Here is a 25648-nt window from a genome sequence, read left to right on the forward strand (position 1 = left end):
ACTCTACTTGACTATTTATTGCACTGCAGTTTTTCTTCTTTATACATTATAGCAGTAAATGCTTTACTCTTTCTTGCTTATTGCACTAGAGTTAGCATACTGAATGTGTACTTACCATGCTCACGGCACAACTTGGCCAGGTGCCTGACATGGGACTCAACATTGTGAACCATCTCAGCTGTAGCTGCTGGGAGAGAAGGACACCATTATGCATACCCGTTTAGCAGACATTTAGTTTGCATATTGGTAAAACAGAGGTAAAATTACGTACATATTTGTGGGGCATTCCCAGCTTTTGCCTCTTGAACCCAGGTGTCCAAGGTTCCCCTCTTTCTCCTTTTCAGGGTGTCATAATGGTGATGACACTGCTTACCCATGCTGGGGATACCAGCAAAATTGGTGAGTTCCATGGTCAAATAGTCACAGGCCTCCATCTTACACTCTGAGCCCTGGAATCCACGCTGCATCAGCTGGGATTCATGTTTTTTTAACAAGGAGCCCAACCATGACCCTGAACTCTAGAGTACCCCACCTTTCCACCTGAAAGTGCACACCTTTGCCAATACCACCAGCCATACCAACAGCTGATTTAACTCCAATGAATGATGCAAAATTCTCACCTATTTGGCCTTAATATAGGCTGTTTCCCACCCTTACACATAATTGAACAATATTCAAAAAAGTTCAGCATCACTTAGCAGTGCACAAACCAGCTAAGCAAAACCAAGTAGTGCAAAAACTCACAGAACCTTGATTTAAGCATGGCTTAGCACCACACAAACATTTGGTATCCATTAGTATGTTTATGCACTGCTTAGCATAAATGAGCATTGATTAGCAAAGTGCATCAGTGCCAAAATGCACAATAGTTTAATGAATTTACAAAAAAATTATACATTTTTACAGACATATTCTGCCTGTTCTCAACTCAAACCCAAGACCTACTATACATAAAACTGTAGCTCTTACCATGTAGCTAGTTGGATTTTATAAAAAGTAGTATACCTTTACATATACTCCTAGGCTACCTGCTAGCATTGTTGAGCACCATGCCGCACCACACAAACATGCTTAAACACACCAATAAATAAGTAATTAAGTGCCTCCATGTTCTACTTTTACATGTCTGCTAGGTATTGTCTATGTATGTATAAGCTGCCCTCAGCTCTGCTGCACTCCACGCTGTGCTGCACAAACAGCAATTGAAAAAAAAAGAAAAAAGAAAAATATAATTATGATAATTAATTACATCCAGTTACTATTTTTAAACTTCATAAAAATGACATATTATATATTTGACACTCTTCACAACATTACAGTAGTGACAGAGAGCATTACAGGGAAACTGTCACTCATCTGTAGCCATGGGTAGCCTCTACACCTCTCCCTACACTGTTTCAATATCCTAGTTCCTTGGCTCTCCATTAGTAGCCTGCCATCATTAATATGCATGGTGTGCTGCTGACGGGCACCATGGCCATGTACATGGATACATTCCATGTAGGTTCTACACTGTGCCTACATGGATTTTATTAAATCCTTGGGATAGTCTTCTTTGTTAACTATTACCATAGTTCCACCATCTTCAACTTTCATGATGTGAATCTCTTTGTTTTTGTCTAGTTGTTTTAAAATTTGCATTTCTACTGGCAATATATTGTAAAACTTCCTGTTGATTTTTTATCCAACACTTGCCTAATATCTTTTTTGTACTTATCGTCAAAGGTCCTAATAATGGGATGCAGCATTAGGGTAAATACACCCGGTACAACAAAAGTCCCTTTTATTAATGTTAGGTTTGTCTTTAAACAACAATTTCAGATTAAGTATTCTAGTGCACCCTTTCAAGTCTATAATGGTTCATACAAGATCAGAATACACTGCCAGAATGAATGATAAACCTCTGTGTAACACCCTTGTTTCTCCTTCTGAAAGTAATTTGTCAGATAAATTGAAAATGTTATATTCTAATGGCATTATCTTTTGTAATTCTTTCATTCTTTCCCCTTCAGATGCATGAAATACTTGTGTGTTGTCTCTAAAAAAATCCCTGCTATTTCTTCCCATGTGTTGCAAGGTATTGTTTCACTAATATTGGAAGCATCCCAATGGTTCCCAATTGACTGTGTCACTTCCCTGGTTTGCGGACTGAAAATCAAATGTTTTCTTTTTTTTTCTTTTAGCCTAATCATCCTTCTGGGATAACCTGATATAAATTGCTCTCTGGGTGTAGTGGCTGTTTTTGTCTCCTGTTCTGTACCAGAACTATCTTGGATACTTGCATGAACTATACACTGTAATTCTGTTTGAACCTTTGCTAGGTTTTAAGGTGGTTCCTGGAACTTTGTTCTATTATCTTCTATCCCTATCAATCTCTTTTTCTTTTTTCTTTTTTTTTTATGTGATGTCAAGTTGTTTTTCCTTTCCTTTGAATCATGGCAAGTCTTTCTTTAATTTGTGCAAGGGTAGCTGTAAGACAAAGTTTCTCAATCAAGTCAGCAATCCATTTTTCCAATTTGTGGCGCTCATCCATTTTGTACTGCCTCAACAAACTGAGAAAAGTTTTACTGAATCATCAGCACAGAAACAAGTAGAAATAGTCTTTACAGTATTTTTAGTATACTAGTAAAATATATTTTTTAAATAATTAAGTAGTTCATATTTAGTTAAGTCATGTGGCGGGAATTTAAACTTTGAAAATTATTTAAAGATTTGCTTTTTATGCAAAGGTTATGTTCTGATGAGGGCACGAGTTGCCAAAGAGCTTAACATTAAAAGTCTGTATATAAACCCTATACACTAGATAATTTGTACTGGATCCCTGGAATAGGTGCAAGAGTGGGTAATGCTTATTTAAACTTGCTACAAAGTCATTGGAAAGGTAGTTTAATTTCAGCAGGGGTTTTAACTCCATACTTAGTATAGAAGTTAAAAGTGAACAGAGGAAAGCTAAAATACTGGCATCAGCTAAAGCACTAAATTGATAGATAGATGAATTAGTAATAATAATTCAGTTGATTTACTAATAAAAGCAGAAGATAAGTAATGTTTCTTCACTCATTATTTTTATATGCATGGGATGCACACTAGACTTGATAGGATTTATGCCTCTATAGACTTAGATAATAAGGTGAATTATTTTAAAACTATTCCATGTCCTTTATCTTATCATAATGCACTAAGTATTAATATAGTAATGGATATAATGACATTTCAGATCATTTACAGAATGCCAGTATATATATATATATATATATATATATATATATATATATATATATATATATATATATGATGAAATTAAAAGAAGTGAAGAGTTACCTTAAGGAATAAATTGAGAATTTTTTATCTTTGAATGATGATGGTGAGGTTAGAAAAGTCATGCTATGGGACTCCTTAACAATGCATATTAAAGACAGAATGAAAAGGTGGCTTAATAATAAAATGAAAGAGTGGGATATTAGTTAGCAGAAAAAGATGAAATACACAAAGTGAGGTTTGAACAACAAATAATGAAATTAGATAATACTGAAGCCAATAAAAAGTAATGACAAAATATCAAACAGTTTTAATGCATAAAGTGGAGATCGTTTTGGAAAAAATAAAATAACACAGTTATGCAATGACTTCAAAAATATACATAGATTAGCTAATAGAAGTAAGAGGTTAAACTAAAGGGCATAAATCAATAATATCCAAATCCTCACACTAATAAGCTTACTTCGGACATAGAGGAAATGCTTTGCATTTTAAAATGTCAATGAGGATCTTAATAAAGATAAAAATAATCCTGATGATTACAAAATTGGCAATTATTTAAATAAAAAAGTTACTAATAAACTTAATGACCAACAATTGTCTCTGTTGAATAAACCTATGACCTTGATAGAAGTAAAAGAAGATATAAAAGGGGAAAATGGTAAAGCTCCAGGATTAGATGGTTTAACTATGGAATTATATGTCTGCTTCTGTTAAATATTTTAGAATTACTGAGTGATATTTTCATGATTATTCAGAGTGACAAAATGATTCCTCCCTCATGGAAATTTTCTATAGTCTCACATATTCTTAAACAAGGAAAGAATAATGATTTAGTTTCCTCATATAGACCTATTTCATTATTAAAGGCAGACTATAAAATATTCACATCCATTTTCACTACAGGATTACGAGATATAGTAGGTAAATTAGTTAATTAAGATCAATAGGATTTACAGTCAATAATTTAATGTATGACAATATACAAAAGGGAAGTAACTATCTAAGATTTAGCAAAAGCAATGAACAATAAATTTGCCCTAATTAGCTTAGATATTGAGAGACCTTTTGATTCTATATATTGAAACTACTTATTTAAAACTTTACAAGCATTTGCATTTTCAGAGCAGTTTACTGGCATATATAAAAAATCTTGTATAGAGACTCCAAAGCATATGTTAAAATTGGATCTTACATTTCTCAGAATTTATTTTAAACAAAGGCACAAAGTAAGGGTGTCCCTTGCCCTCTCTACTTTTTGCATTAGTTGTTGATCCCTTAGCTAATAGTATAAGAACAATGATAGATTCTCAATATTCAGAGACTGCCAAGGTAAAATACAGTTTTTTTAGATGATATTTTACTAAATATCAGAGATTTTAAATTATTCAATTGAAGAAATAGATGAGGAAATTGAAAAGTTTCAAGAAGTATAGCTGCTGAAATTTAATAATAAAACTGAAGCTTTAGTGTTAAATCAGTTATCAGATAGTAAGTTTAAAGACAAATTTAAATATAATGGGAAAGGAAAATAAATAAAATATTTAGGAATAAAAGTCTATCAAGGTGTGAACAAGATTATTAATACATTTGAAAAGGTAATAAAATAAGTGTTAATTCTTATTAAAAATTGAATGATTTTTTTTACTTTTGAGGATAGATTAGTACTTATTAAAATTATTATATTACCCAAGATTACATATATTTATATTGCATTCAATAGCTTTAATGCTTTAAAAAAACTTTTAAAGAAGTTGGAAAAATGTTAACTTCATTCTTATGGTATCCTAAAAAGTGGAGACTTGCTTGCTGAAATCATATACGATTATGGGAGTATAGTGGTATTAGCTTCCCACATGTAATATCTTGTTTTATTTCTGCAAGTTTTAACTCTATTATACTCTGGATAAACTCAAATTATAATAGTCGATGTAAAACCATCCAGGAGTAGATCATACTAAATTCTTATAAGTTTATTAAATATGGTAAATTAGAAATATGTAAAAATCCTTTCATCCAGTTAACAAAATTTACATTAGAATGAAATTAATTTCAATCTTTAGACTCTACATATAAGAAATCAATTCTTAAAACAGATAAATATATTTTAAAAACTCTATTAATATCAAAAATGGAAATGTTGTGCTTTCCCATTGCACACACCTCTATATTTAAGGAATCTCAGAGCAATGTTAAAATGAATTTGGTAAAAAGGAATGGATAAGTATTATGGTTTGATTGCTTTGCAAAAGAACAAAGTCCCCAGAATATTAAGTGAAAGAATATAGATTGGATGAATCTGCTAACCAGTTAATATTATCTCTCATTTAAAAACTAAATGAATTTGTGGGTAATGTGAGTGAAGAGGAGCAGAACACTATTCCCTCATTATATGAATATATGAATGCTTTTATTGAAAGTAGATTGACCTACAAAGGAAGCTTGTCCAAGTTAACTAAGTTAATTATAAATAATAAAATAATTTTGATGCAAAATTCTGGAACTTTTTAGATAGTGGTGGATTGAGTGACTCAATAGATGGTAAGGATAAAACTTTGTTACTTAATTCAGTTAGTCAAACGTCTTCAAGTTTCTAGTGAAAGTTTTTTGTGTGAAAACATAGAATGTTTGTTACTACCTATAAAGTCTATAAGTTTTGTTGGAGATGTAGTGAAGATGCAGAAGCTGATTGGGTACACATGTTTATGGATTGTGAAAACTTAATTGTATATTGGAAAGAGATAAGTATGTTTTAATTGGTTATGGTCTGATAATTGTTGTGTAACTATATCAGAAATCTAATGATTGTTCTACATTCTACTTCCTGCATCTGTAAAAAACAAAGAACAAAATGTTTTAGGGTGTTTTGAGTTACTTGAAAAGTTTTTACAAAAAATTGCAAATTGAACTCAGTTACTACATTCAAATAAATTAAAAATTTAACATCAGTGCTATGTAAAACTGAAAAAAGAAGTGATCAAGATAAGATGTATAAATCATACTAAGACTTTTAGTGGTTGGGATAACCTTGAAATGTTGTTATTGAAATATGAAGACTCTTAATGTGTTAATTGTATTAGATTACCTTAATGATTCAAATGATTCATATCACTGTATAACAATATGTGATGTTGAGTGTCTTCTATTCTGTGCATATATTGTAATTATGTTAAAAAAAATCTTACAAAAAGAAACTGTAATAACACTGGGAAGGTAATCTTATAAAATTAATAGTTGATGACATCAACCTGAGATGTGTCACTATGCAATTCTCTTCACATATCTTCTTCCTCTTTGAAATAGGAGTATGCTCTGATCAGTCATACTGTTCAACTAAAAGCAGGGTTCTTATTTTAAACCTTGAGAAAATACTAGTGTTTTTGCATTCTTTAACGGTAACTCCCATTTTCTGCAATTGCTGACAGAATGTTATCCTCTTCCCCTACAGAAATATGCTAGGAATGCATTCATCCCAGAAAGATATATTCCCTTGCTACTAAACTAAAGTTTCACAAAATGTTCCATTTCTTAAAGAGATCAATTATTTCTCATCAGCAATCCCTGTTACTAGTTCAAGTATCAGGAATTACGTTTTCAGTGAATAAATGGAAGAGGTATGGAAAAACTCAAAATAAAAAATAAATATTCAGGCAATTGCTCATGTTTGAACAAAGTCAGACATTTTAAAAATCACCACTTCTCTATCTCACTTTGAAATGAGAATAAAACATTAAATAAAGTCATTATATATACTAATTCAAACTAAAATAAGTCATCTTGTTTATCATGTCATGTGACTTTGGAAGTCATATAAACCACTACTAAGAACAAAATGTGCAGTTGCTTTTTGACTGAAGCAACATTTCAGAATATGTTGCTTTCATCACTGCCTACTCATGCATCTCCTTCAAGACACCTCTGATTGACAAAAGTAGAACTTACTCCTTCATTGCTAGAGGGCATTAAAACTGCAACCTTCCTTTTCTCTTTAAAATATCCTGCTGTAGTAGAATGATCATGAAATCCTTGGTTCCTAAATTGCTTTGCAACTCACAGGAAGACATTAATCAACATAAGATAAGAATCAGGATATAAATTTAAAATAACGGAAATGTCTATATTGGAGAAGGGGTTAAAATTTATACCCATCGGCTTGCCGAGACTGCATGAATTAAAAGGAGATCTGTTTAAATTGGTAAGAAAAATGCATATTACTGATTATATTTTTTAATATTAATAGTTTGTCTAGTTTAACTGTTAATGAGGAAACTATTTCCTCTAGTGAGGAGAGTTACTATTTTTGTAACTCAGATACTGAAGCTAACGCTTATACCAAGTAAGATACATCAAAGGTAAAGGCAAAAAGTGTGTTTATGTCGTCTTTTAAAAATGATAGTATAAATAAATTCTATCAAGCTTTTTGGTATGCATTAGAGAAAGAAGATGAGGAATTTTATCAAAGTGATATTAAATACAACATGTTGAAGGAAGAATGGTTGAGTTTACAGCAGTTAAGAAATAATGATAGTATTGTATTTAAGCCTTCGGACAAGGATGGAAAATTGGTGGTCATGACATCTAATGATTATCTTAGAATGTGTATGAACCATTTAAATAACTGTAAAGTATATGAAAGAGTTGGACTGAAACTTTATGTACAAGCTAAAAATCAATATGATATGTTGTTGCACAAAAGTGTTCATTTGAATTACTTCACGGTATGTGATGTTAACAATAAATTTTTAAGCAAAAATACCACTATGGCTAGATTTTATTGTGTGCCTAAAATACACAAGAATTTGTTAAACCCACCAGGCCGACCAATAGTGTTGGCCTGTGGGTATTTTACTCATAATTTAGGGTATTTTTTGCATCAAATTTTATTACAAGAAGTAATTAAGTTACCTTCTTATATGTTGCTGTGTCTTTCGGCTTTTCCCGGTTAGGGGTCGCCACAGCGGAACTCCGGTCCGCTAATGATTGGCAGTTGATTTTTACGTGCTGAGTTGCCAGCCCTAATACACAACCTTCAATGAAGGTACATCCATTTACGCATGTCTCCACACAGAAGACACTCTAGCTGAGAGTCGAACCGGTCAGCGTCTTACTGTGAGGTGACAACGCAAGTTACCTTCTTATATAAATGATTAATTTGACTTCATTTGGCAAAATAAAGGATGTAAAATGGAATGAAAATATGTATTTTGTAGTATTGGATGTTGCTAGCTTGTATACAAGTATAAGTCATGAATTTGGTATACAAGCTATAGAATATTTTTTGAAAGACAGTCCTAGAACACAATACATTAAAGAGCTGATTAATTTTTGTTTAAGTAATAATATTTTTGAATTTGATGGTCAGTTATACAGACAATTGCAGGGAACAGCAATGAGGGCAGCTTTTGCCCCCATGTATGCAAAGTTGTTTATGGGCATGGTTGAAAATACCATGTTTATAGAAGTAATTTCGTTCAAACATTTGTCATTAAATATTTCCGGTTCATTGACAACCTTATTTTTATTTGTCATGGAGGACTAGATGAAAAACAATCATTTCTTAAATACATGAATGAAAATAAATATCAAATAAAATATGATGGTTTACAAGAGGGAATTAAGGAAAACTATTTGGATAGTACTTTGGAAAGTCAAGAGAATGGTGAGATTAAAACTAGTATTTTTAGAATATTTCATCAAGTAAATCATATGTTGCAAGCCCAAAGTTGTCATCTGAGGCACACAATAATATCCCCTATGGAGAAATTTTAAGAACAAACATATTATGTAATAATGTGAGTGAAGCCAGGGAAGAGGCTAATACAGTGTCAAATATGTTTATTAATAAGGGGTAGAAAGCAGATATAGTGGCTTATAGTTATAGTAAGGTGTTTAATAATAAGGCCAAGAGGGAAAATAGTTATAGAGGTAATATAATAAAAAAGAAGGAATTGCATAAGTCAGCTTCAGAAAAACTGTCATATTATGTTTCTAAATATACATTATTCTCAGACAAGCAAGCTGAGTTACTAAGGAATTATTGGCAAATAGTCATAAGGGAAGTTTCTTCCTTAAAAGTTGTGGGCTTAAAGTTTTCATATCAACGTGGCTGTAGCCTTAAAGACTGTTTAGTTCATAGTACCTATAGAAGACCACAGGAATTAGTTATAAGAAGAATGAAATGGGCAGGCTTAATGCCTTGTGGGAAATGTGCAATATGTAAATATGTAGTATTAACTTTTAATGTTATTAATGGCATTAAATTCCATACACAAGGTAATTTTTCCTGTAAAATTACAGGTATCATTTATGTTATAAAATGTTCTTGCCATAATTTTTACATAGGAGCAAGTAAAAGAAGTATTGGAGAAAGGGTAAAATAATGCATTAGAGATATAAGGAATAATAAATTTAAAAGTCCCTTAGCTTTTAATCAGGTACATCAAGGTAATTTTAGTGAATTGATGGTACCAATATTAGAACAAGGAAAAACAGATTATTTGGGCAAAGATACAATTAAATATATATTAAGAAAGAAGGAATCTGCTTTTATATTAAAATATAATACTTTACATCCCGGGGTATGACTAGAGAATGTAACTGGAAAAGTTATATAGAATAAGCCTGGAAGCATGTATATGTCTTTTTAAAAATGTGTAATATATTTAATTAATCAATTGTTTAATTATGTAATTGTTAATAAATTTAATTGATGTTTGATTTTCTATAAAAGTCGTGTTTTTACATCATGAATTTACTCTGTAAAGGCTGTTCTAAGCCAAGGCACTAAGAGAGATTTATTCCTGTGATTTTCAGTTTTATGAGAATTTTTACACGCTGTAAAAATAAAGAGAACTTAGAGGTATAATTGTAGTACTAAATAGTTTTCTTGTCTTCAGTGGAGATCATAAGATAAGATTCATTTTTTATAAATGTTAACATTTTTATTACTCTATTTTTGTTTTACTTGGATCGCTTGTCTGTGTACTTAATAAAGGATTTTCGACTGGAGACAGACTGCCTGCCTTGCTTGGATTACTTTCGAATACTTACTAATGCTGTACAATTATATATTTTCTATTATTACTTTTTGTTTTGTTTTGACTTAAGATGAGTTTACGTTCTTAAAATAATTAGAAATTCTATACACATGATTAAGAAGTAACATTTTCAAATAATGCAAAATGCATATGTAAGGCTAGTTAATCAAGGAGAAGATAGCAAAACCCACTTTACTATAAGATTATACAGTCACATCACTTAACAAACTCCCTATAACCATGACATTCCAATGAAATTATATGTAAAGAAATGTAGTACTTTGTCAAATATTGGGTTCAGGCATAGGGCAATATAGAAAAACAAATTGTTCTCATTCATACCACATTCTGACACTATGACGTATGAATGGTAGGACATTAGCAATTGCTCTCAAAATGAAAAGCATAAGTGTGTGTGTGTGTGTGTGTGTGTGTGTGTGTGTGTGTGTGTGTGTGTGTGTGTGTGTGTGTGTGTGTGTGTGTGTGTGTATCTGTGTCTGTCTGTAGGTATGTCTTGTGTGTGTGTGTGTGTGTGTGTGTGTGTGTGTGTGTGTGTGTGTGTGTGTGTGTGTGTGTGTGTGTGTGAGTGTGTCTCTGCATGCGTGCACACCTGTGTATGTGAGTTGTGAAATAAATATATATGCATGGATCTATATCCGTGTCTACAACAAATTCTGACCGCTACTTGCTCTAAATGGCAAGTGCCCTAACTCTCACTAGTCCAGTCCTATTTATTTGCCTAGCTCTTCCATTACCCAATCCTAATGAAGTGCATAGCCCTACCAGAACCCAAGCTCTATCTCTAAAACTTCAATGAGGTCCCAAACCTCAACCTTTACAGTACCTTCCCATTCCCTTACCCTAAATTCTCAGATAATTCTCTAAACTTAAAACACTACTCCTTCCTCTCAAAAGCCATTATCTCAATCAATCTTTAAACCTAAAACTCCACTCCTGCTCCCTAACCCTGAACTCTACTCCCTCTTCCCATCCATAACCTTCACTTCTTCTCCCTAAACCAAAAATTACTCTCCCATACCCTAATTGTAAAGTCCCTGATTGTCACATAATCCTAATCACCTCTTTTTGTACCTAAGCATAAAACATTGCTGCTCCATAAACCTAAATCCCAGTCTCTATCAGTGCCTGAACCCTTAAATTACACTTCCACTCTCACCCAATTCTTCTGCATGATTGTGCAATAACCTTTTTTGAACTCAGGTACTGAGTTTGGCCAAAGGGCAGCATCTCTACTCACTCCACAAGGCTACCACACCTCATCTGAATATGTAGTCATATGTCAGTCATAAGTCAGTATTGGTGTCAAGTGCATCATTCTACACTTTAGATTTCACTGATTTCCTGTCTCGGTCCTGGTGGTTGCTAAAGCCATTTTTTATATGTTTATCATGCATTTGGTGGTTATTTTGTTAAGAGTTCTAAACCCCTATTTAGTGAACAGAACAGAATACCAGCAACAACTCTGGCAAGCAAGAAGTTCCAACTTCCCTGTTAATTAAAAAAAAAAACGGAAGGTTTGGCTCTGCAGTTCTAAACATTTTATTAACATCTCTGCAGTTCTAAACATTGTATTAACATATGCTAGACTTGGGTACTATTCCACTAATCCTGATTTTGTAAGGTTGAAAAAAAAAAAGCAAGTAATCTCCGTGGTATCCCTGAAGTCTCAAAACAACCCACTAAAGTGTAGTGGGTCCAAAAACAAAACAACAAAACAAACAACCACTAAATTTGAGCTGCTTAAAGAAAGAGTGAAAGGATATGAGCTGACCATTAAAGAAAGAAAGATTAATAAAATGAAACAAGATCAACAGGACAAAGATGATCCTGGGAGACTTACTAAGAGGTACAATAATAATAATAACAACAACAACAGGAGAACCAACAACATACAAGGTTTTAATTATTACAGGGGATATAAGGGAAAGTGTAACTCTGCCAGCAGACCTCAATCTTATTTTCCCAGGGGAGATCCTTGCACAAAACCAGACAGGGGCACTATACAGGACCACCAGGAGACTGCCCCTCCAACATCTCATTCCCACAATCCCAATCCCCTCTGGCTATTAACACTCCGCATAAGCCTTTGACATCACAGAAGGATCAGGACAGGAACATAAGCCACAGTGGCAACCAGAACTGACTGAGAGTTCTACAGGACGAATTACAGGACTGCCAGGACAACCGGGACCACAGACAATCCGGCTACCAAGAGCAGCAGTACCTTCACAGAGACCAGTTTCTTCAGGAAGACCAATATCGACAGCACAGACATCAACCACCACACCAATACCAAAGCCAGCACCAGTACCAGAACAAGAACAATGACCACAACCAGAGCCCCAGGGCTTGACCTTCTTACCAGGTCCCCCCATATCAAAGCCACAGTGAGGAATACTACTACAACCCACTGATATTCCAGAAAGCAGAGGAGGAATTCCAGAGGTCTCATACTCTATCCACAAACTCCCAGGAAGACAGGAGAACCAAACAGTGGACGGGGCTGAGGGAAATACAATATCTGGGCAATCCCAACTGGAACCCTGTCCACAACCCAAGTCCCAGGCTCAGATGGAGTAACCAGCCACAATAACAGGTACAATAGCAACAATAACAGGTGTTCCACTTATCTGGAACTACTCTGTTAAAGCGCTGACTGAAGAGGAAAAAAGTGTGTTGTCCAAAGGACTTACTCTTTTACCAAGCTGCAGGAGCGAGGTTGCTCAAGTACTGATAGACCTTAAAATATTTGTGAGGAAGCTCAACTTAAGGGTACAGTTTCATGGCAAAAGTAATGACACTGAAAATAAGCCTACTGATGAAACTATAAAACGGCCTCGTAGCTATTGTCCACCACTACATCAAACACTAGCTGCTTTCTAAGTGAAATGTGAGATGGATATCAGGAAACTGCTTAAAAAACCTCCTAAGAAAAAACTTTATAACTTAACACAGGGAGAAAGAAAAGCATTGCTTGAGCTAGGCAATGATAAATCCAGGCGTGTAATGAAGGCAGACAAGGGAGGAGGTATACTTGTGACTGATACCACTAGCTACAACCAAAAGATAGAGAACATGCTGGAGGATAACAGATTTTATGAGTTATTTACCATGGATGACATAAAAAGAGCATATGATTTATGGAACACTAATCTCACCACATTATGGGAAGAAAAACTTATCACTAAAAATCTTTATAATTATTTATGGAGCCCATGCGCACGTTTACATTACTGTTTTGGAATACCAAAGCCACACAAAAACAGAGAAGACCCACCTTATAGACCGGTGGTAGCAAGTGAAGGTTCCCTTACTGAAGCCACAGCCATTTACCTTGATTACATGCTGAAACCTCTAGCAGAAAAGAATAAGTCATGCATAAGAGATTCAATGGATTTTTTGAAGAAAATAAAAAACATTACAGTGGAAGCTGATGGTATTTGGTAACTATTGATGTGGAATCCTTGTACACAGTGTTCCCTCACAATTACTGTATAACAGCAGCTATGGAGTCTTTTAAGAAACATAATCAGGGTACACAGGCACAACTGCAAAGGTTAAGCAAGCTCATTAATCTTGTACTGGACTTCGATTTCTTTACTTTCAATGGCAAACACTGCAAACAAAAAACTGGTATAGCAATGAAGGCTGCCATGGCTCCCAGCATAGCTAACATAGCCCTGGGCAAATGGGAGGAGGACTTTGTATTAAACAACACAGATTACATGCAGCATATCACATGCTATTTACGGTTTATTTATTTATTTATTTATTTATTTATTTATTTCATTTTGATTACCGGGGAGGTCCACTGTGCTTTGGGGCCCGTTTTCAGTGGAGGCCCGGGGAGAAAAGCTCTAACAGGAAAAACAAGAGTTTAATTACATGAAAATTCAAAGACAGTTTGTATAACATATAGCAGGTAGCAAGCAAAAAGAATAAACACTAGCAATTTCTAATTTGTTCAGGAGGAAAACAGGCTTATATCATAAAAATCAAAATTCTACTATTTAGTTGCCTATGCTAAGTATATTTAAAAGAGGTTAGGAAGGAGAAGAGGTTAGCCTGGAGAGAAGGGAGAAGATAGCTTGAGAGGTATGGGCTGAAGAGTGCAGTTGCAATGCCTATTTAGATAGAGGTAGGAATGAAGTTGGGTTTTGAAGTTATTAAGGTTGGTACATGTCCTTAGTGTGGAGGGCAGGGCATTCCATTTTTTAGCTAGGGTAAAGGATAAGAGAAGCTGACCTGCTGGGCACTTGGGTTTTTGTACGGTGATCAGGTTTTGGTGAGAACATCTAAGTGATCTAAGGGGAGTATAAGGCTGAAGAATATTAGAAAGAGCAGGGCAGTTAGTAGGATGGAACAATAATTTGTAGGCTGTGATGATTTTTGAATTGATGTGTGATTATTGATGAAGTCTTTATTGTGTGGGAAGGTGACACCTTGCAGCTTGGAGATTTTATCACTTACCTCAGTCAAACAACCCCCTTCCTGAAGTTTACCTCTTCCCATAGCTGTACTTCAACCACTTTCTTAGAGAGGCAGATTTCCAAGGACACCAACAATAACAGAATCACCACTGATCTATTCAGAAAACCAACAAGGGTTAACTTATTACTCCACAGTAAAAGTCTACATCCTACAAAAACCAAGTATAATGTAATGAAGTCTCAAGACTGTAGATTAGCTCGAATTACCACAGATATGGAACCATTTTTGAGAAACCTGAACAACTTAGAGAATGATTTTCTAGTGAGAGGCTATGAAAGTCAGATGTGAAAAAAACATCCTGGAACCCATTATAGAACTGAAAAGGACTGAAACAATTCACACAACCTCCCCAGTAGAAAAATGTTAAGTAATTCCACAGAGAATAACAAATGCAAAAATAGCTGCATTCTGACATACACTTTGGATTATCACAGTATCAAAAATATTATTGAAGAAAACTGGGACATTGTCACAAGAAACTCTTTTCTGATTAACATCTTAGGTGAAGCCGCATCATTTGTTTATAGGAAGGCCAGGAACATTAGAAGTTCTGTTGAATTTTTTAAACCTAGACCATGTGAGAAAAGCGCTAAAAGATGTGAAACTAATTGTACATTTTGTATATTTATACAGCAAGGTGATAGTTTTTATTGCCCTTATTTAAAGAATATCATTAAAACCAGTGCAGGGGGTGACTGTAACACTAAAAAAGTAATTTACAGGGCACAGCGCAATGAATGTGATGCATTCTATGTGGGCAAGACTGTAAATAAACTCAAGCGTAGGATTTCATGTCATCTGTCAGAAATCCGCTCTGGATGTAAAAATAATGCACTAGCCAAACACTTTTCTCTTCATAAAAGACACACAGGTTTTAAGTTCCAGATCCTGGATCACATAGACATGGGTGATCTCGAAGGAGAAATCCCGAATATTCTGGAGAAACATGAACTCATGTGGCAATTAAAGCTGAACTCTTTTAGGAAGCCTGGACTAAACCACTACTGTTCAATTAAAAGTGCACTGGAATTGCCACATTGTTTACATGATTAATTGCATTTTATTTTATTTTATTCTACAAATTGGTTTTAAATACCATTTTAAATCAGTTGAAATGTAAGTGTATATTTTGTTTCCATCATCATACATACATTTTTTCTTATTTTTATTTTTTTCTGGTTCTTTTTTCCACTTTATTCAAAATGATGTGTAATAACAATACTAATTATACAATTATATAGGTTTTTAGGGTTCTTGTATACAGACCTGGAGAAGTCTAGAAGGATGAAAGCGATCTTTGTTAACAATAGGTTATGAAAATAGAAATTGATGTTTACATGCAAAATGTATATGTATATATTTATACATTTTTTTGATTGCCAAATGAACTAATGTTGATATATTTCCAGCCATGTAGTATATTGTCTTGGATAAAATCACAGACTTAATAATCTACTTAATAATTTGGTTAAATAACAGGTACAACATCATTATACATTTTATTTAAAGTACATAAGGGTTATATATTATTATAACAGCTACTAGGTAGGGCAAGACCAGCTCAAATGTCACACTGATGGGGGAAGGGATGTGAATTTAACATGTGTACCAATAACACTTTGTTTTACAGCACAATAAACTACTCCCATGCCTGATAAAAAGTATATATATATTTAGAAAGCTTGTGAGGAAATTATTACTCTATTTTTGTTTTACTTGGATCGCTTGTCTGTGTACTTAATAAAGGATTTTCGACTGGAGACAGACTGCCTGCCTTGCTTGGATTACTTTCGAATACTTACTAATGCTGTACAATTATATATTTTCTATTATTACTTTTTGTTTTGTTTTGACTTAAGATGAGTTTACGTTCGCTATTTCTACTACTATTGTCTGATCTGATTAATATACAGTGATTAACTAGAAATATATGGACTGAAAATGTTCCACACAGAGAAATTTTCTTGCACTGTTTTGATTTTGTAAGGTTACACGCACATCACTGAATCTGACTTTTTCTCTCTCCCTTCCTGTTCTTTTCTGCTACTACATATCTGATCATTTCTCCTGTCTACATTTTCTCTTTGTTTGCTTTCCACACTCCTTGACTGTCTCTTTAACTTAACCTTTGATGACCCACACTTTTTTTAATCTTTCTGTCCCTAGGTGCTAGCTGTACTCTTTTTACTCTTATACTTGATCATATACCTGCTACTATCCTCCTTCCCTTAACTTTCTTTGCCAGGCTTGGGTTCTGCCTTATATAGTGTAAGTGTTTTGTTCCTGGCTTTCCCTTCCCTCTCATTTCTTCCATTTCTTTCTCTCTGTTCTCCTTTAATTTTATAAGGCAACTGATTGCTTTCTCAGCAACTTCTTGCAGCTACTTAGATTGCTTTTTTTTTTTTTTTTGGTGAAATCTGCTGTGATCTGGTCACTTTCACTCAGGTTACAATTACTTGTTGACTTTCATATTTGCATAACATTAGTTTTACTTTCTTTCTTCGGTCTCATAATGCCTTTTGTCATTTAAACTTTAACTACTGGCGTCAAGCTCCTTTTTTCTACACTTTAGATTTCACTGCTTTCCTGTCTGGGTCCTGGTGGTTGCTAACATGCTACAGCCATTTTTTTATATGTTTAGCAAGAATTTTGGTGGTTATTTTGTTACAAGTAATTTAAACTATCTTTGTGTTTCTGCTCTTATTAGTTATTCAGTAGGATTTGATATTCCACAATGATTTATTGCAGTTGCAGATTGTTTTTTTCTTGCAAACTTATTGTATCAGCTCTTAATATACTTTTGGTTTTGCCTTCATGTCTACTTGAGTGCTCCAGCTTTTTTGTCACTGTATGATGATTTATTTATAATAGTGTGACTCTTTAAGTTACAACAGTTTTATTTGATAAACTGATCTGCTAAATGTTTGTATGGACTTATTGTTAGATATGTATATAATAGTATTGCATTTTACTAGTCACCATTTGCACTGCTTTGTTGTTTATCAGTTGTACTGTACTTTAATTACTTTCTGTTATTTGTTCTTTGCTGCTTACAACTTACCTTTCTGCATTTGCTTTACTTGTGTCAGTCTTTCTCCATTCCTTCTATATTGCAAGCTTATATGCCTCACCCCATTACTAACTTTTCAGTTAAGCCTTTCCTTACTTATCCATTAATCATCTGCCATATAAGCCTTTCTCTTCACTTAGTTTAACAGTCTGTTCTCACCTAATCATCTCTTCTTTCTCCCTCTATTTTTTTTTTCTTTCTAGGTTCTAAACCCCTGTCTATTAGCGAACAGCACAGAATACCAGTGACAGCTCTGGCTAGTAGGAAGCCTCAACTTCCTTATTAAGAAAAAAATGGAAAGTTCATCTCTGCAATTCTAAACATTTCATTAATGTATGTTAGACTTAGATATTATTCCACTAATTCCCTAATTTTGTAAAATTACTCACACATCACTTACACATCACTGAATCCAACTTTTTCTCTCTCCCGTCCTGTTTTTTTCTGAGACTACATATCTGATGTATTCCCCTGTCTATATTTTCTTTTCCACACTCTTTGACTGTGTTTTTTACTTAACATTTGATGACCTACACTTTTCTTTCATCCTTCTGTCCCTAGGTGCTAGCTGTACTCTTTTTACTGTTATACTTGATCATATACCTGGTACTATACTCCTTCCCTTAACTTTCTTTGTTAGACTTGGGTTATGCCTTGTATAGTGTAATTGTTTTTGTTCCTGGCTTTCCCTTCCATTTCTTTCTCTTTGTTCTCCTTTAATTTTATAAGGCAAGCAACTGCTTTGTCAGACACTTCTTACAGCTACTTATATATATATTTTTTTTCTTTTGGTGCAGTCTGCAGTGATGTGGTCCAGCCTGCTCCATTCGCCCTCACTTCACTCGGGATCACTCCAGTCCTCTACCCTTCCCATTTTCACCCACCCCTAAATTCATTGTATTTATAACTAGTAGGTTTTTACCCTTTGCCTTTTACTCTTCCTTTCCTTGTATCCTATCAGACTTTTTCCTCCCTTCAATAACTCGCCTATCAACTCTCTCTCTGTTATTCTCACTTTTCTCCTTTGCACTCTCTCCACACACTTCATCCAATCACTCGCTAATATTTTACCTCCTTCCATACTTCACTCTCTCTGAACTCCCCTCTCTTCTCAGAATTTTATCTAGTTTACTCTCCTTTACTATTCTTCTCCTACCTTTATCCCCTTCTTCTCTTGTTATTGCACTTGATTTATCCTCTCTAACTTTCTTTTTGTGTTCACATTTCTTCTTTTTCTAACTTTTCCCCTTAACTCTCTTTACCTCCTCACTCATAATCTCTACATCTCTAATACTCTATCTCTACCATACAATGTTACTCACCCTTCTCTCATCTTCTCTTCTTTTTCTTTTATCCCATCTCTCCTCTTATCACACTCAAATCAATCCCCTATATCATTGAACTACCGCCAATCATAACTTTCTTGACCTACAAATCCATTTCTCATTCACCAAATCTCCCTCACTTTTTCTTACTACCAACTCACTCCTACATAAAATTAAAAGTTTATTTTCTTCTACATTTACACATTAAAACTAAATATAAATAACTCTTCAACCTTTACACATCTCCTACCTTACTGTTCTCCTAAAATACCTTACTCCTTTCTGGTGACATGCATCCCAATCCAGGCAATCTCTCTAATTCAACTTTCAATAGCCAGACTCCACCATTTCCCCCTTCATCCAATTCCTTACTCTAAGCATTTATCCTTTTTCTCACTTAATATACAAAAGCATGTTTAATAAAATCAGTGAATTCCAATTTCATGCTTGGATGGACAAATACACTGCCAACATTTTAACTATTGCAGAAACCTTGTTTAAACCTCACATTTTAGATACAGAATCCCCCCAGCTATAAAATCCTTCACCATTATACACTAAACACTTTAATCTATACACTGTATCCAACACTCCCCCCATGTTTCATTATGCTGAACTCTTAATAGCCAAATGAAAACTAAGTGACCATAAAATATTAACAATAGCTGCATTATATATACCTCCTGGTGACAATATCCCAATATTAGAACAGATTATTTCCTGGTTCACACAGAAATTTCCCAATGAAACCATTCAACTAGGAGATGCTAACATTAACTGGCAATCTTTAACCTCTAACTCTCTTAGTTCTTACATCAATCTGCATGGCTTCTCTCAACTGATCTCCTCTATGTCCCATATTAATAAACCAACAAATACCAGTTCCATCATTGACTGGATCCTAGTGTCCAGTCCTAAACTTTAGCATCTCCCAAAATCTCTACCTAATTCAATTAGTGATGACTCCCCTATCTGTATACAAAGATTCCCCCTCTACCTTCCTAGGCCACATTTAAAAAATGTTGTTGCCTCTCTAACCTCCACCCCAACACATTCAACAATACTCTCTCCTCCATCAACTGGTCCTTTCTGAATTACCCACCTCTAGATGATACTGTGCAAAAACTTAACTCCATTTTATAGACATTCTCAATTCTCTGGCCTCTCTAAGGAAAATTAGAGTTAAATATAGTTGTTCTCCCTGGCTATCCCAGTCTACTCACTCACTCACTCATGGTCAAAAGAGACAAAGTCTGGAAAATCTGGACTGAGACTAAATCTTCCTTCCATTATCAAACTTATAAAGAACTTTGTAAACTAACCAAGCAACAGGTCCATATTGAAAAGAAAAATGTCTGCTTAAAATCCCAGACAACCTCTCACTCCAATTCCCCAAAATTCTGGAACACCATTAACCACATTCTCTACCCAGGCAATCCTACAACACCTAACCCCTGTCCTAATAACATGCCCCTAGAAGCTGCCACCTTGATAAATTCTTATTTTATTGACTCTGTCAGTAAACTCACACAGAAGTCTAACTACTCTAACCTCCCTGACCCTCCCAACCTTGCTAACCAAAGCAAAGCCTTCTCTCTGAAGCCAGTTTCCACTAGCTACATAAAAAATACTTCTTCTTAAGCTTAAGCATTACTTTCCATCTGTGGACAACCTGCCTCCATTCTTCCTTAAACTAGCTGCTAACTCCATAGCGTACCCCTTATCCATCCTCATCAATTGCTCCTTACAGGAATCTACTATACCCTCAATTTGGAAACAATTTTTTTTTACCATAAGTATTCACAAGGGAGATAACTCTACTGAACTATCTAACTACAGGTCCATTGCAATACTGTCCCCACTCTCCAGAATATTCGAACAATATGTCCATAAGCAGCTCACAAACTTCTTGTTCCAAGAAAAACTACTTACTCCCACACAACATGGCTTCTTTCCTTAACACAGTAATACCTCTGCCCTTATCTCTTTTACACACTATATCTCTCTTGCCAGAGATAATAACAAACTTGTTTCTTGTCTTTTTCTTGACCTTTCTAAAGAATTTGACACTGTCTCACATCCCATACTTCTCTCTAAACTTGCCAATCTCAATCTTTCTTCTCCTGATTTTCTAGCTATCTCTCCAACAAACAACAATCTGTTAAATGGCTCTCCTCACTGTCTCCCTTTCTCCCCATCAAGATAGGAATACACCAAGGGTCAGTTCTTGGGACCCTATTGTTTAACATCTTCACTAAACACCTCTTCATGTCCTGTCCTAACTCTTCTTTCATGCAATTTGCTGATGACTCCACACTCATCACAACCTCTGATTCCTTCTCAGATCTTTACATCCTTACACAAAACTCTTTCAACTCTACAGAACAGCACTTCAACAATAACCATCTAATTCTCAATCCCAACAAAACCATGCTCCTTCTATTCCTCCTTCAAACCATCATACATCTTAAACCTACATTCACCATCACTTCTCTTAACAACACAGTTAAAAATGTCAAAACTCACAAAAAACTACTTGGAGTTATCATTGATGATCAACTCAAATTCAACCTGCATGTCCACCATTGCATAAAGAAAACTCATCAAAAACTTGGCTTACTATACTGAAATAAAAATTCCTTGCAATAGATTCTAGACCCTCTCATTCCTATGCTTACTTTCTCCCCAGTCCTCTCTATTGTTCTCAAATTTTACTAAACTTGAAACCACCTACAACTAAATAGCTATGTTCACAGCAAACCATACTCCTAACTCGCACCACTCCCACTCAATCAAAGCTTTAAACTGGTTAGAATTCCACCATCAACTCTTACTCTCCCAACTTCAAATCATTCATTTCATCCTTAACAAACCCTCCTCTTGCCCTGATATCTCCTCTCTCATCTCTCTATATACTCCATCTAGAACATTTAGGCGCTCCGATCTTCAACACTTGAAAATATATAACCCTAAACATTCTATAAGCGAAAATCTTTATACACACCTTCCTTATCCGGGAACAAATTTCCCTTAACCATCAGAAATATACCACATGCATATAGATTCAAAAAAGCCCTAAAAGAAAACCTACTCAACAACTGGAAATGTCACTATAAAAATCCACCTTAAACTTTACTCCCCACCACCAGCAACCCTCTTCTTCCCTTATTCACTCTACTTCTGACCCCCTCTTTCCTTTCTTTTAATCTGCCATCATTATTTTTACTGATATACTCTTCTTCTTTATCACCCAACTGTTTCACTAACTCTCCTTCCATCCTCACTTTTAACAACTAATCATTTCTCTTATTTCTATTTTTGATCAATTAAAATAGTAACCTGTAAATTCTTTGTTTTCTTGTAATCTGTAAATAGGCTATTGCTTCATTTACTATATTTTTCTGTACATTGACATCTTATGCATCATTTTGTTTCCATTCATTGATCTACTCTCTATAATTTCTTTTATTTCTGTAACAAAAGTTATTTTTGTATCCATTTTGTTTTATGCTATCTCATTTGATTTAATATCTACTGTTGTGAGCTCTATTGTTGCAACCTTATTTTGGAGGTTTGGAGATTATCTCCCCAGGCCACTGCTGAAAAAGGGCTTTTACTCAGTCGGACATTCCCAGTAAACAAATGTGAAATAAATAAATTAATTAATTAATTAGTTAAGCTAAAGCGCGAGTGGCGGCCCATGCAAGCTAAAACAATGAGAAAAAGAAGCCGTTCTTCCTTCTCAGTTGGGAAAATTATTTTATTCAAGAATTTATTTATTTATTTATTTGTATTTATTTATTTTTTTGCTTTTTGTTAATGTTTTATAAAACCATGACAAAACAATGAGGCAACCACATACAAATAATAGCAAAAATGTTGCAGAATATCATCATTTCACAAATATAAATCTTCATTAAATTGATTTAAGAATGTTTGGAGTGCCAGAGAAAGAACATTCCTGGAGACCAGTTAAGGATCTTTCTTTAATGAAAGTTTCATTAGTGCACATGTTCAAAATCTTTCACTTCACTATCTCTTCCTTATTTGTGTGTTTTTAGTAATTGTAGATTAAAAAGATGCATGTTATCACATTTCTCTTCATCCAGACTTCAGACATTTCTTCAAGTTTTGTGGATCTTCATCACATTACCAGTTCTATGCCTTATGCCTTACTCTTTGGGCACTGCTTCAAGGGTGTTAAAGGGCCTACTTCCTGCCATTGCCACTGCAAACCACAGAGTATCCACATTTGTTAACATATTTTAAAAGTGTCAGGTGTTTCTCACTTGGGTAAGAGATCTCCTACACAGGCTGAGATTCTAAGAGAACATTCAAAAGTCTTTTTTACTCTATCACACTGGACTGTTTTTTCTGGGGTGTCTGCTTGACTCCTCAGTACAAACGACTTTTCTTCCACTAGAGAAATAGGCCTATATTTAGATGCATATCCTAGTTTTTCCACTCCATCTTCTGTCCCTCTGAGAAAATACCTCTAAATTAAGGATCTCATGGCATCTATGACTCTCATGATACCTACTGCAAGTCACCACATGAAAAAGATAAAATGTTATCTGAAGTCTATTTGATCCCAGCATCAACACACATTATCTTTTCAAATTTCAGTTCTGAAATCACTTGGTGAAGACATCAAATATCCTCCTTTTCCCCTCCTGCTCTAAAGCAGTCATTCATAGCAAATGTAGTAGACCTTGCTGGAGGAGCAGTTTCAAGTGGGAAAAAGTGCAAGACCTCTGGTTCAAGAATTTTAGACCAAAGTACATAAAAATGAAAGAGATGATAACATTTTTAATGGGTTTCACCTCTCTGAATTATATGTGGTTCACAAGTCCTCTTCAAATCATTAGAGACAATATAATAATGTGGTATATTAATAAGAAAGTGGGAACCAGATCTTACCCCTATGCAGACTACCTGTGTTAGCAAGGGATATAGCTTTACAGTACAATCTCACTCTATAGGCATCTTACATTTCATCAGAGAAAAATGTGTGGCAGACAAGTTGAGCAAGACAAATACAGACTCTCATGAAAGAAAACTAGATCAGGGGGTCTTCCAAGATTTGATCCATCTGTGCTGAATTCAGCAGGTAGACCTTTTTTCTTTTCTCAGAATAATTAACTTGCACAATTTTGTTTCCAGGATTCCATACAAGAAGGCTTAGAAGACAGATATACCTTTTCTTTCTTGGACAGGAATGTTCTTGCATGCTTTTCCACCCTTTTCATTGATATCCAAGGTACTTCTGAAGATTCAGAAGGAATCCTTCAACATCAGAGTGGTTACTGCCTTCTGACACAGACAACCACTGTTCTCCTTTTTTGAAATGTCCAGAGGCAGTTACCACAAGTTTTGTAACAGAATGGATTTCCTCACACAAGAATAGGGTTTTTTAATACATCCTAACCGCAAACAACTACAACTGACTGCCTAAATAAATATGGCCTTAATACCTTATGAGCTCCTGTTTATTATGGATGGGCAGCAGGAACTAATGGAGACAAGAATGCCTGCTACTAGAAAATCATATATAAGCAAATGGGAAAGGTTTTCTAGTCGGTGCCAAACAAATGAATAGCACCATTCAGGACTAGTATTTCTCTGTTTTTTACAATATTTTTGTAAGCTACATTCCTTTGATCTCTGCTAAGACCTTGGCTTCATCTATGGCTTTTTTGAAATGGTTGAACTCGAAGTATTCTTGAAGCAGAAACATGCCTCTCTCAGCATACCTGACAAAGCAATATTAACTAGATTTTTTCCAGGTCTCAGACAGACTTTGCTAGGGGCATTCTTCAGGGGCTACCGCAACATTTCCATTCCACCTCCCATATGTTCTAAGATATGGTGATCTACCCATATAATTTAGGCTACTGCAGCAGTGATCATTATGAAGAACATAGTACAGATGTGTAAGTCGACTTACATTAACAGTAGATTTGCAAATGATCACTGCTGCAGTAGCTGCTCCCTCCCTCCATTATCTTTATTTTTGGTGTATTTTTATGCCAGGATGTGAACATGTGTTTTTTTTTTCTTTTCCTAACAATGTCCTCTCGGGACGTAGCCCCCCACTCTCAGTTGGCATATAATAAAAGAGAGAAGTGGAGATTCAGACTTTTTTGAAGGGATATGGAACTGTAGTGGGCAGGGGAAGGGGCAAGGTCACTTGAATAGTCATTTTGCCTTATTGTACTGTCCTTTGTTTTGGTGGGGGTTGAAATTTCTTTTTGGAGCCTCACTGCCATTGATTTTTAAACTCCTGTTATTAGCTTTCTGTCAAAATTGGATGCAGGAGCAGAAAATCCTTTGAAACATTGAGAGAAGGATGGGTGAGAAAAATTTGAGTGAGGCTCTGAATCAGCTCATCTCTCTAAACACACTTTTTGTTGACCTCTGCAGTGGAGGGTCCAAATACCAAATCT

Source organism: Protopterus annectens, chromosome 5.part1, assembly GCF_019279795.1.
Source record: "Protopterus annectens isolate FY-2018-M chromosome 5.part1, PAN1.0, whole genome shotgun sequence".
Classification (NCBI taxonomy): domain Eukaryota; kingdom Metazoa; phylum Chordata; order Ceratodontiformes; family Protopteridae; genus Protopterus; species Protopterus annectens.